This window comes from Stenella coeruleoalba (assembly GCF_951394435.1).
Source record: "Stenella coeruleoalba genome assembly, chromosome: 1".
Lineage (NCBI taxonomy): Eukaryota > Metazoa > Chordata > Mammalia > Artiodactyla > Delphinidae > Stenella > Stenella coeruleoalba.
This window is the reverse complement of record NC_137169.1, coordinates 97,039,568-97,050,237: the sequence shown is the minus strand read 5'-3', so window position 1 is coordinate 97,050,237 and position 10,670 is coordinate 97,039,568. Positions and strand designations below refer to the sequence as shown.

The window sequence follows — 10,670 nt, the reverse complement described above, 5'->3', positions numbered from 1 at the left end:
GAAAACAAACAACCCAATCCAAAAATGGGCAGAAGACCTAAATAGACATTTCTCCAAAGAAGATATACAGACTGCCAACAAACACATGAAAAAATGCTCAACATCATTAATCATTAGAGAAATGCAAATCAAAACTACAATGAGATATCATCTCACACCAGTCAGAATGGCCATCATCAAAAAATCTAGAAACAATAAATGCTGGAGAGAGTGGGGAGAAAAGGGAACACTCTTGCACTGCTGGTGGGAATGTGAATTGGTTCAGCCACTATGGAGAACAGTATGGAGGTTCCTTAAAAAACTACAAATAGAACTACCATATGACCCAGCAATCCCAGTACTGGGCATATACCCTTAGAAAACCAAAATTCAAAAAGAGTCATGTACCAAAATGTTCATTGCAGCTCTATTTACAATAGCCCGGAGATGGAAACAACCTAAGTGCCCGTCATCGGATGAATGGATAAAGAAGATGTGGCACATATATACAATGGAATATTACTCAGCCATATAAAGAAACGAAATTGAACTATTTGTAATGAGGTGGATAGACCTAGAGTCTGTCATACAGAGTGAAGTAAGTCAGAAAGAGAGAGACAGGTACCGTATGCTAACACATATATATGGAATTTAAGAAAAAAAAATGTCATGAAGAACCTACGGGTAAAGCAGGAATAAAGACACAGACCTCCTAGAGACGGACTTGAGGTTATGGGGAGGGGGAAGGGTGAGCTGTGACAGGGCGAGAGAGAGTCATGGGCATATACACACTAACAAACGTAGTAAGGTAGATAGCTAGTGGGAAGCAGCCGCATGGCACAGGGATATTGGCTCGGTGCTTTGTGACAGCCTGGAGGGGTGGGATAGGGAGGGTGGGAGGGAGGGAGACGCAACAGGGAAGACATATGGGAACATATGTTTATGTATGACTGATTCACTTTGTTATAAAGCAGAAACGAACACACCATTGTAAAGCAATTATACTCCAATAAAGATGTTAAAAAAAAATTCATGGAGACCTGGTATTATGTGGGTTCCTTCAGAAAGTGTGTACATTTTGTTTCTGCCAGAGCTAAGGATTACATTTTATTTGGAACTACATTAAATTTTTAGTTTGAGAGTTTAAGAATGATTCAGACACTATAAATTTGCACCTTAAGTGCAAATTTAATCTCACACCTTAAGCCAGATTATGAATTCAGTGTTTTAGGGCTGTTGCTTTCCTCTGCTAAACTGCCAAGTTTCAGACAGATTTTCATGTAATCTTTGGTGAAAGTGAGCAGTATTTCTAGTTCTCTCTTACATTAAGGTGAAACCCTTTGGGGTCTTTGACTTAAATGGGGAAAGATCTCTTCTTATACTCCCCATTTTGAGCAGATCACAAAATTTTCCTCCTGTACTCCATGTGCCATGAGACTACGAAAACTGATACCCAAGTTCACCTAGTTTAGCAAAGGCCCTCAAATTCCTTTTACCTATCTGGTTCACACCATCACTATATCCCTGGATTGAGAATTTCTTACTTTCTTTGCTGCTCAAAAGTGCTTTTTTTTTTTTTTTTTTTAATATGGAATGCTTCACAAATTTGTGTATTATCCTTGTGCAGGGGCCATGCTAATCTTCTCTGTATCATTCCAATTTTAGCATGTGTGCTGCCAAAGCAAGCATTCAACAGTGCTCTTAATAAAACATTTTAAAGTTTTTATCTAGTAGCTTAGTTATTTAAAATAAGAAGTTTAGTCTAGTAATATTGTCTGTTGTCTTAACAGAAACAGAAATCCTCTTTTTCTTTTTTAATCAATTTGGATGATTTCTATTATTTTAGAAAATTATCTCCACCACATACATTTAAAAAATTGATTGGTCTAATTTTTTTTTTACCATATTCTCTCAAGGGCTGTAAAATTTTAACTATATCTGTGGTTATGGCCCAATTTTTATTTATAGTTAATTTTTACATTTCCCCTCTCTTTTTCTGATGTGATCAGGCCAATATAATTAATATAGACAAATAGTTGATTAAAAAATGTGATAAGAACTATGGAATTTCTATGAGTGTGTTATGGAGGTAAACACAAGAGACATTTTGTCAAGACTAAATAGGAATATGTATGTAAAGTTCTTAGCACACTGTCTCATACTTGATAAAACCTCAATAGATATTGATGCTGAAAGCTCAGCCTCTGTGCACCAATGCCAAATCGAATCTTGGAGACAGAGTTTTGGTTGAAGTAGAAAAGAATAGCTTTATTGCTTTGCCAGGCAAAGGTGGACACAATGAGCTCCTGCCCCAACAACTATGTGTCCCAACAGGGGAGGATTTGATGAGGAGTTTTATAGCAATGGTTCAAGGGTGAGGTTGCTGATAAGATTAGTGTGTATGCAGCCTCTACTCCTCTAATCTGATCTCAGGTAATCTTCTTGATGAGTTTCTCTGGTTCCTTTAATGTAGCCTCAGGAGGCCTTTCTCTGGTATGCAGAATAATGACATGTTAAAGAGCTTAAAGACATTGTTATGTGCATCCCTTGAGGTGGAACCAGGACCATGCCTTAAGGCTGCACTATTGTTTCCTGGCTGCCCCTCCCTTGTCTTTGCATCCCTTCCTTTCCCGGGTTAACAACTGTTGGAATCTGCCCTTTGGAACTAAGGGAAGGTCATGGAGACGGAGTCAAGAAACAGGAGACAGAAAGGATTTTGTGCCCAGGAGCCCCTCAGGGGTTCTGCTCAATTTCAATATTAAACTTTACAGTATTAAGGAAAGCTTTCTTAGAGAAAGCAGAGGGTAAGGATTGTCCAGACAAAGGGTATCAGTGGATGAGTGCGAAAAGTTTAGTACTGGTAAAACTTAGAACAACTAAATAAATTTTAACATAATTAAAGCATAGAATAAAAGAGTGGTAATGGCAGGGGTTGAGGTTGAAGACCTAAGAGTAAAGCATATCATGTAGAGCCTGGTAGGCATAATAAGGAATCTGGACTTTATTCTAAGAGAAACATAGTTATTGAAGGGTTTCAAGCAGGAAAGTCTCCTGATTTTTTTAAAGTAATTTTTTAAATTGTGGTAAAAGTCACATAATATAAAACACATGATTTTAACCATATTTAACTGTACAGTTCAGTGGCACTAAGTACATTCACATTGTTGTGCAAATCTCACCATCATTCATCTCCAGAATTTTTCAACTTCCTAAACTGAAATTTTGTCCTCATTAAACACTAAATCCCCATTCCCCCTCCCCAACCCACCCCTCACCCCTTGGTCCCTGGCATCTTTCAATGTACATTCTGACTCTATGAATTTGACTATTATAGGTACCTCGTATAAGTGGAATGAAACAGTATTTGTCTACACCTAGTGTATATTAGAATGCATTTTTAAGGTTACCTTAAAATATGTCTAACAAACAGATTGTATCTTCTTTTTCTTTTCCCCTGTGCTATACGGGAGGTTCTCATTAGTTATCTATTTTATACATAGTAGTGTATATATATCAATCCCAATCTCCAAATTTATCCCACCCCCCCACCCTTTCCTCCCTTGGTGTCCATATGTTTGTTCTTTATGTCTCTATCTCTATTTGTGCTTTGCAAATAGGTTCATGTTTACTATTTTTCTAAATTCCACATATATGTGTTAATACAATATTTGTTTTTCTCTTGCTGACTTACTTCACCCTGTATGACAGTATCTAGGTCCATCCATGTCTCTGCATATGGCACAATTTTATTCCTTTTTATAGCTGAATAATATTCCATTGTATATATGTACCACAACTTCTTTATCCATTCCACTGTTGATGGATATTTAGGTTGCTTCCATGTCCTGGCAATTGTAAATAGAGCTGCAATGAATATTGGGGTGCATGCATCTTTTGGAATTATGGTTTTCTCTGGGTATATACCCAGTAGTGAGATTGCTGGGTCATATGGAAGTTCTATTTTTAGATTTTTAAGGAACCTCCATACTGTTCTCCATAGTGGCTGTATCAGTTTGCATTCCCACCAACAGTGTAAGAGGCTTCCCTTTCTCCACACCCTCTCCAGCACTTATTGTTTGTAGAATTTTTGATGATGGCCATTTTGACCGGTGTGAGGTGATACTTAATTGTAGTTGTGATTTGCATTTCTCTAATAATTAGTGATGTTGAGAATCTTTTCATGTGCCTCTTGGCCATCTGTATGTCTTCTTTGGAGAAATGTCTATTTAGCACTTCCACCCATTTTTTGATTGGGTTGTTTGTTTATTTGATATTGAGCTGCACGTATTATTTGTATATTTTGAACATTAATCCCTTCTCAGCTGCTTCATTTGCGTATACTTTCTCCCATTCTGAGGGTTGTTTTTTCATCTCATTTATGGTTTCCTTTGCTGTGCAAAAGATTTTAAGTTTCATTTCATCCCATTTGTTTATTATTGTTTTTATTTTCATTACTCTAGGAGGTGGTCAAAAAGATCTTGTAATTTATGTCAAAGAATGTTCTGCCTATGTTTTCCTCTAAGAGTTCTGTAGTGTCTGGTCTTACCTTTATGTCTTTAATCCATTTTGGGTTTATTTTTGTGTATGGTGTTAGAGAGTGTCCTAATTTCATTCTTTTACATGTAGCTGTCCAGTTTTCCCAGCACCACTTATTGAAGAGGCTGTCTTTTCTCCACTGTATATTCCTGCCTCCTTTATCAAAGATAAGGTGACCATATGTGTGTTGGTTTCTCTCTGGGCTTTCTATCCTGTTCCATTGATCTATATTTCTGTTTTTGTGCCAGTACCCTACTGTCTTGATTACTGTAGCTTTGTAGTATTGTCTTAAGTCAAGGAGTCTGATTCCTTCACCTCCATGTTTGTTTGTTTGTTTTGTTCTGTTTTGTGTTTTTCTCAAGATTGCTTTGGCTATTTGGGGTCTTTTGTGTTTCCATACAAATTGTAAAATTTTTTGTTCTGGTTCTGTGAAAAATACCATTGGTAATTTGATAGGGATTGCATTGAATCTGTAAACTGCTTTGGGTAATATAATCATTTTGACAAACTTGTTTCTTCCAATCTAAGAACATTGTATATCTCTCCATCTGTTTGTGTCATTTTTGATTTCTTTCAGCAGTATCTTATAGTTTTCTGCATACAGGTCTTTTGCCTCCTTAGGTAATTTTATTCCTAGCTATTTTACTCTTTTTGTTGCAATGGTAAATGGGATTGTTTCCTTAATTTATATTTCTGCTAATTCATTGCTAGTGTATAGGAATTCAAGAGATTTCTGTGCATTAATTTTGTATCCTGCAACTTTACCAAATTCATTGACTAGCATCAGTAGTTTTCTGGTGGCATCGTTAGGATTTTCTATGTATAGTATCATGTCATCTGCAAACAGTGACATTTTACTTCTTTTCCAATTTGTATTTCTTTTTCTTCTCTGTTTGCCATGGCTAGGATTTCCAAAACTATGTTGAATAATAGTGTCAAGAGTGGACATCCTTGTCTTGTTCCTGATCTTAGAGGAAATGCTTTCAATTTTTCACCATTGAGAATGATGTTTGCTGTGGGTTTGTCGTATATGGCCTTTATTATGTTGAGGTAGGTTCTCACTATGCCCACTTTCTGGTGAGTTTTTATCATAAATGGGTGTTGAGTTCTTTCAAAAGTTTTTCTGCATCTATTGAGATTATCATATGGTTTTTATCCTTCAGTTTGTTAATATGGTGTATACGTTGTTTGATTTGCATATGGTGAAGAATCCTTGCATTCCTGGGATAAACCCTACTTGATCATGGTGTATGATCCTTTTAATGTGCTGCTTGATTCTGTTTGCTAGTATTTTGTTGAGGATTTTTGCATCTATATTCATCAGTGATATTGGTCTGTAATTTTCTTTTTTCATAGTATCTTCGTCTGGTTTTGGTATCAGGGTGATGGTGGCCTCGTAGAATGAGTTTGGGAGTGTTCCTCCCTCTGCTATATTTTGGAAGAGTTTGAGAAGGATAGGTGCTAGGTCTTCTCTAAATGTTTGATAGAATTCTCCTGTGAAGCCATCTGTTCCTGGGCTTTTGTTTGCTGGAAGATTTTTAATCACAGTCTCAATTTCAGTGCTTGTGATTGGTCTGTTTATATTTTCTCTTTCTTCCTGGTTCAGTCTTGGAAGTTTGTGTTTTTCTGTGAATTTTTCCATTTCTTCCAGGTTGTCCATTTTATTGGCATATAGTTGCTTGTAGTAATCTCTCATGATCCTTTGTATTTCTGCAGTGTCAATTGTTACTTCTTTTTCATTTCTAATTCTATTTTTCTGAGTCTTCTCCCTTTTTTTTCTTGATGACTCTTGTTAAAGGTTTATAAATTTTGTTTATCTTCTCAAAGAACCAGCTTTTAGTTTCATTGATCTTTGCTACTGCTTCCTTTGTTTCTATTTCATTTATTTCTCCCCTAATTTTTATGATTTCTTTCCTTCTACTAACTTTGGGTTTTGTTTGTTCTTCTTTCTCTAGTTCCTTTAGATGTAAGGTTAGATTGTTTATTTGAGATTTTTCTCATATCTTGAGGTAGGATTGTATTGCTATAGACTTCCTTCTTAGGACTGCTTTTGCTGCATCCCAGAGGTTTTGCATGGTTGTGTTTTGTTTGTCATTTGTCTCTAGGTATTTTTTGGTTTCCTCTTTGATTTCTTCAGTGATCTCCTGGTTATTTAGTAACGTATTGTTTAGCCTCCAAGTGTTTGTGTTTTTTAAGCGTTTTTTCCCCCCTGTAATTGATTTCTAATCTCATAGCATTGTGGTCAGTAAAGATGCTTGATAAGATTTCAATTTTCTTAAATTTACCGAGGCTGGATTTGTGACCCAAGGTGTGATCTATCCTGGAGAATGGTCTGTGTGCACTTGAGAAGAAAGTGTAATCTGCCGTTTTTGGATGGAATGGCCTATAAATATCAATTAAATCTATCTGGTCTATTGTGTCATTTAAAGCTTGTGTTTCCTTATTCATATTCTGTTCAGATGATCTGTCCATTGATATAAGTGAGGTGTTAAAGTCCCCCACTATTATTGTGTTACTGTCAATCTCCTCTTTTATAGCTGTTAGCAGTTGCCTTATGTATTGAGGTGCTCCTATGTTGGGAGCATATATATTTAAAATTGCTATATCTTCTTCTTGGATTGATCCCTTGATCATTATGTAGTGTCCTTCTTTGTCTCTTGTAATAGTCTTTATTTTAAAGTCTCTTTTGTCTGATATGAGTATTGCTACTCCAGCTTTCTTTTGATTTCTATTTGTGTGGAATATCTTTTTCCACCCCTTCACTTTCAGTCTGTATGTGTCCTTAGGTCTGAAGTGGGACTCTTGTACACAGCATATATACAGGTCTTATGTTTGTATCCATTCAGGGAGTCTGTGTCTTTTGGTTGGGGCATTTAATCCATTCACATTTAAGGTAATTATCGATATGTATGTTCCTAGTACCATTTTCCTAATTGTTTTGGGTTTGTTTTTGTAATTCCTTTTCTTCTCTTGTGTGTCCCACTTAGAGAAGATCCTTTAGCATTTGTTGTATAGCTAGTTTTGTGGTGCTGAATTCTCTTAGCTTTTGCTTGTCTATAAAGCTTTTTATTTCTCTGTCGAATCTGAATGAGATCCTTGCTGGGTAGAGTAATCTTGGTTGTAGGTTCTTCCCTTTCATCACTTTAAATATATCCTGCCACTCTATTCTGGACTGAAGAATTTCTGCTGAAAAATCAGTTGATAACCTTATGGGGTTTCCCTTGTCTGTTATTTATAGCTTTTCCCTTGCTGCTTTTAATATTTCTTTGAATTTAATTTTTGTTAGTTTGATTAATAGGTGTCTCAACATATTTCTCCCTGGATTTATCCTGTGTGGGATTCTCTGCCCTTCCTGGACTTGGGTGGCTATTTCCTTTCCTATGTTAAGGAAGTTTTCGGCTATAATCTCTTCAAGTATTTTCTCAGGTCTTTTCTCTCTTTCTTCTTCTTCTGGGACCCCTATAATTCAAATATTGGTGCATTTAATGTTGTTGCAGAAGTCTCTGTGACTGTCCTCATTTCTTTTCATTCTTTTTTCTGCTCCTAGACAGTTATTTCCACCATTCTGTCTTCCAGCTCACTCATTCATTCTTCTCCCTCAATTATTCTGCTATTCATTCCCTCTAGTGTATTTTTCATTTCAATTATTGTGTTGTTCATCATTGATTGTTTGTTCTTTAGTTCTTCTAGGTCCTTGTTAAACATTTCTTGTATTTTCTAGACCCATGCCTCCATTCTATATCTGAGATTTTGGATCATGTTTACTATCATTACTCTGAATTTTTTTTTAGGTAGATTGCCTATTTCCTCTTCATTTATTTGGTCTTGCAGGCTTTTGCCTTGCTCCTCTATCTGTAACATATTTCTCTGTCGTCTCATTTTTGTTGATGGGTGGGGTTATGTTCCTGTCTCGCTGCTTGTTTGGCTTGTGACATCCAACACTGGAGTTTGCAGGCAGTTGGGTGGAGTTGGGTCTTGGTGCCAAGGTGAGGATCTCTGTGAGAGCTCACAGAGATTAATGTTCCCTGGTGTCTGAAGTTCTCTGTTAGTTCAGTGTTGCCACCACAGGCGCTCAGGCTCAACTTCCAGCCTGGAAACTAAGATCCCACAAGCCATGAGGTGCAGCAAAAAGAAACAGAAAAAGACAACAAGCAAAAAAGAGCAGAACAATAACAAAGAATGAAAAATAAAATAAGAAAAATAAAAAATATATTAGGAAAAATAAAAATAAAAATGAAACAACAAAACACAACAGCCAAAAAAATTTTTTTAACTCTAGGGTGATGGTGGTGGTGGTGGCGGTGGCAGCAGCAGTGGAGGCTGCGGGCGGTTGGGGCTCCGGGCTGGGGCGGTGGCACCATCTTGTGCCCAGGGCTGGTGGGGAGGCCAGAGAGGGGGTCCCAGGGGGCACAGGGTACTATGGGAACGGCTTGAAGTCTGAGGAACTGGAGCCTGAGGATCTGCTGCTGGAGCCTGAGCCAGAGCCTGAGCCCGAAGAGGAGCCATCCTGGCCCCGTGCCCCCCTGGGAGCTCCAGGCCCTGGGCCCAGGTAGGGAGCCCCCAGCAGCCAGGAGGAGGAGAAGCTGGGACTGGTCGAGGGTGACATGAGGGATGGCGCCATTGAGGACCCAGAGCTGGAAGTGATCAAAGCTTGAGTCAGGGAGATGGAGGAAGAAACTGAGAAGCTAAAGGAGCTACAGAACAAGGTAGAGAAGCAGATGAATATGAGTCTACCTGCAGGCAACGCTGGCTCAGTGATCATGTCCACTGAGGAGAAGATGGAGGCCGATTCCCGTTCCATCTATGTTGGCAATGTGGACTATGGTGCAACAGCAGAAGAGCTGGAAGCACACTTTCATGGCTGTGGTTCAGTCAACTGTGTTACTATACTATGTGACAAATTTAGTGGCCATCCCAAAGGGTTTGCATATATAGAGTTCTCAGACAAAGAGTCAGTGAGGACTTCCTTGGCCTTAGATGAGTCCCTATTTAGAGGAAGACAAATCAAGGTGATCCCAAAACAAACCAACAGACCAGGCATCAGCACAACAGACTGGGGTTTCCCGCGAGCCTGATACCATGCCCGGACCACCAACTACAACAGTTCCCACTCTCTATTCTACAGTGGTTTTAACAACAGGCCCTGGGGTCATGTCTACAGGGGCCGGGCTAGAGCGACATCATGGTATTCCCCTTACTAAAAAAAGTGTGTATTAGGAGGAGAGAGAGGAAAAAAAGAGAAAAGAAGGAAAAAAATGAATTAAGAAAAAAAAGAAAAGCAGAAGATGACCTTGATAGAAAAAAAATATTTAAAAAAAAGGATGGGACTTCCCTGGTGGCACAGTGGTTGAGAGCCTGCCTGCTGATGCAGGGGACGCAGGTTCGTGCCCCGGTCCAGGAGGATCCCACATGCTGTGGAGTGGCTGGACCCGTGAGCCATGGCCGCTGAGCCTGCACTTCCGGAGCCTGTGCTCCACAATGGGAGAGGCCACAACAGTGGGAGGCCCGCGTACCGCAAAAAAAAAAAAAAAAGATATACTGTGGAAGGGGGTAACTCTAACTGCTGAGGAGGGACCTGCTTTCGGGAGTAAGGGAAGGCCCAGGGAGTGGGGCAGGGGGCTGCTCATTCACTCTGGGGATTCGCCATGGACATGTCTCAACCGCGCAAGATGCTCCCCCTGTTTCCCTGTCCCCCTTTGCCCCCTTGCGGGCTGCTCAAGGGTAGGTGGGCATGGGTGGTAGGAGGTTTTTTTTTACCCAGGGCTCTGGAAGGACACCAAACTGTTCTGCTTGTTACCTTCCCTCCATCTTCTCCCTAGCTTTCACAGTCCCCTCCTGCCTGTTCCTGTCCTGCCAGGTCTACCACCCACCCCACCCCTCTTTTCTGGCTCCCTGCCCCTCCAGATTGCCTGGTGATCTATTTTGTTTCCTTTTGTGTTTCTTTTTCTGTTTTGAGTGTCTGTCTTTCTTTGCAGGATTCTGTAGCCAGAGGATCTCCTATCTGCTCCCAGTGGCTCCAGTGTAATTTCCCCTTTCCCCTGGGGAAATGCACTACCTTGTTTTGGGCGGTTTTGGGGGTTTTTTTGTTTTGTTTTCCTTTGCCTTTTTTCCCCTTTTGTTTGGAGGGAATGGGAGGAAGTGGGGACATGGAAGTG

The 10,670-nt window shown here is 39.4% G+C and overlaps 1 pseudogene across 1 annotated transcript; it reads left to right on the top strand.

Annotated features, from left to right (window-relative positions):
- Window positions 1–8,453: 8,453 nt before the first annotated feature.
- Window positions 8,454–9,991, top strand: LOC307187599 (polyadenylate-binding protein 2-like; annotated as a pseudogene). Its single transcript has one exon. The product of its transcript is annotated as a polyadenylate-binding protein 2-like (transcript).
- The last annotated feature ends 679 nt before the right edge of the window (window positions 9,992–10,670 follow it).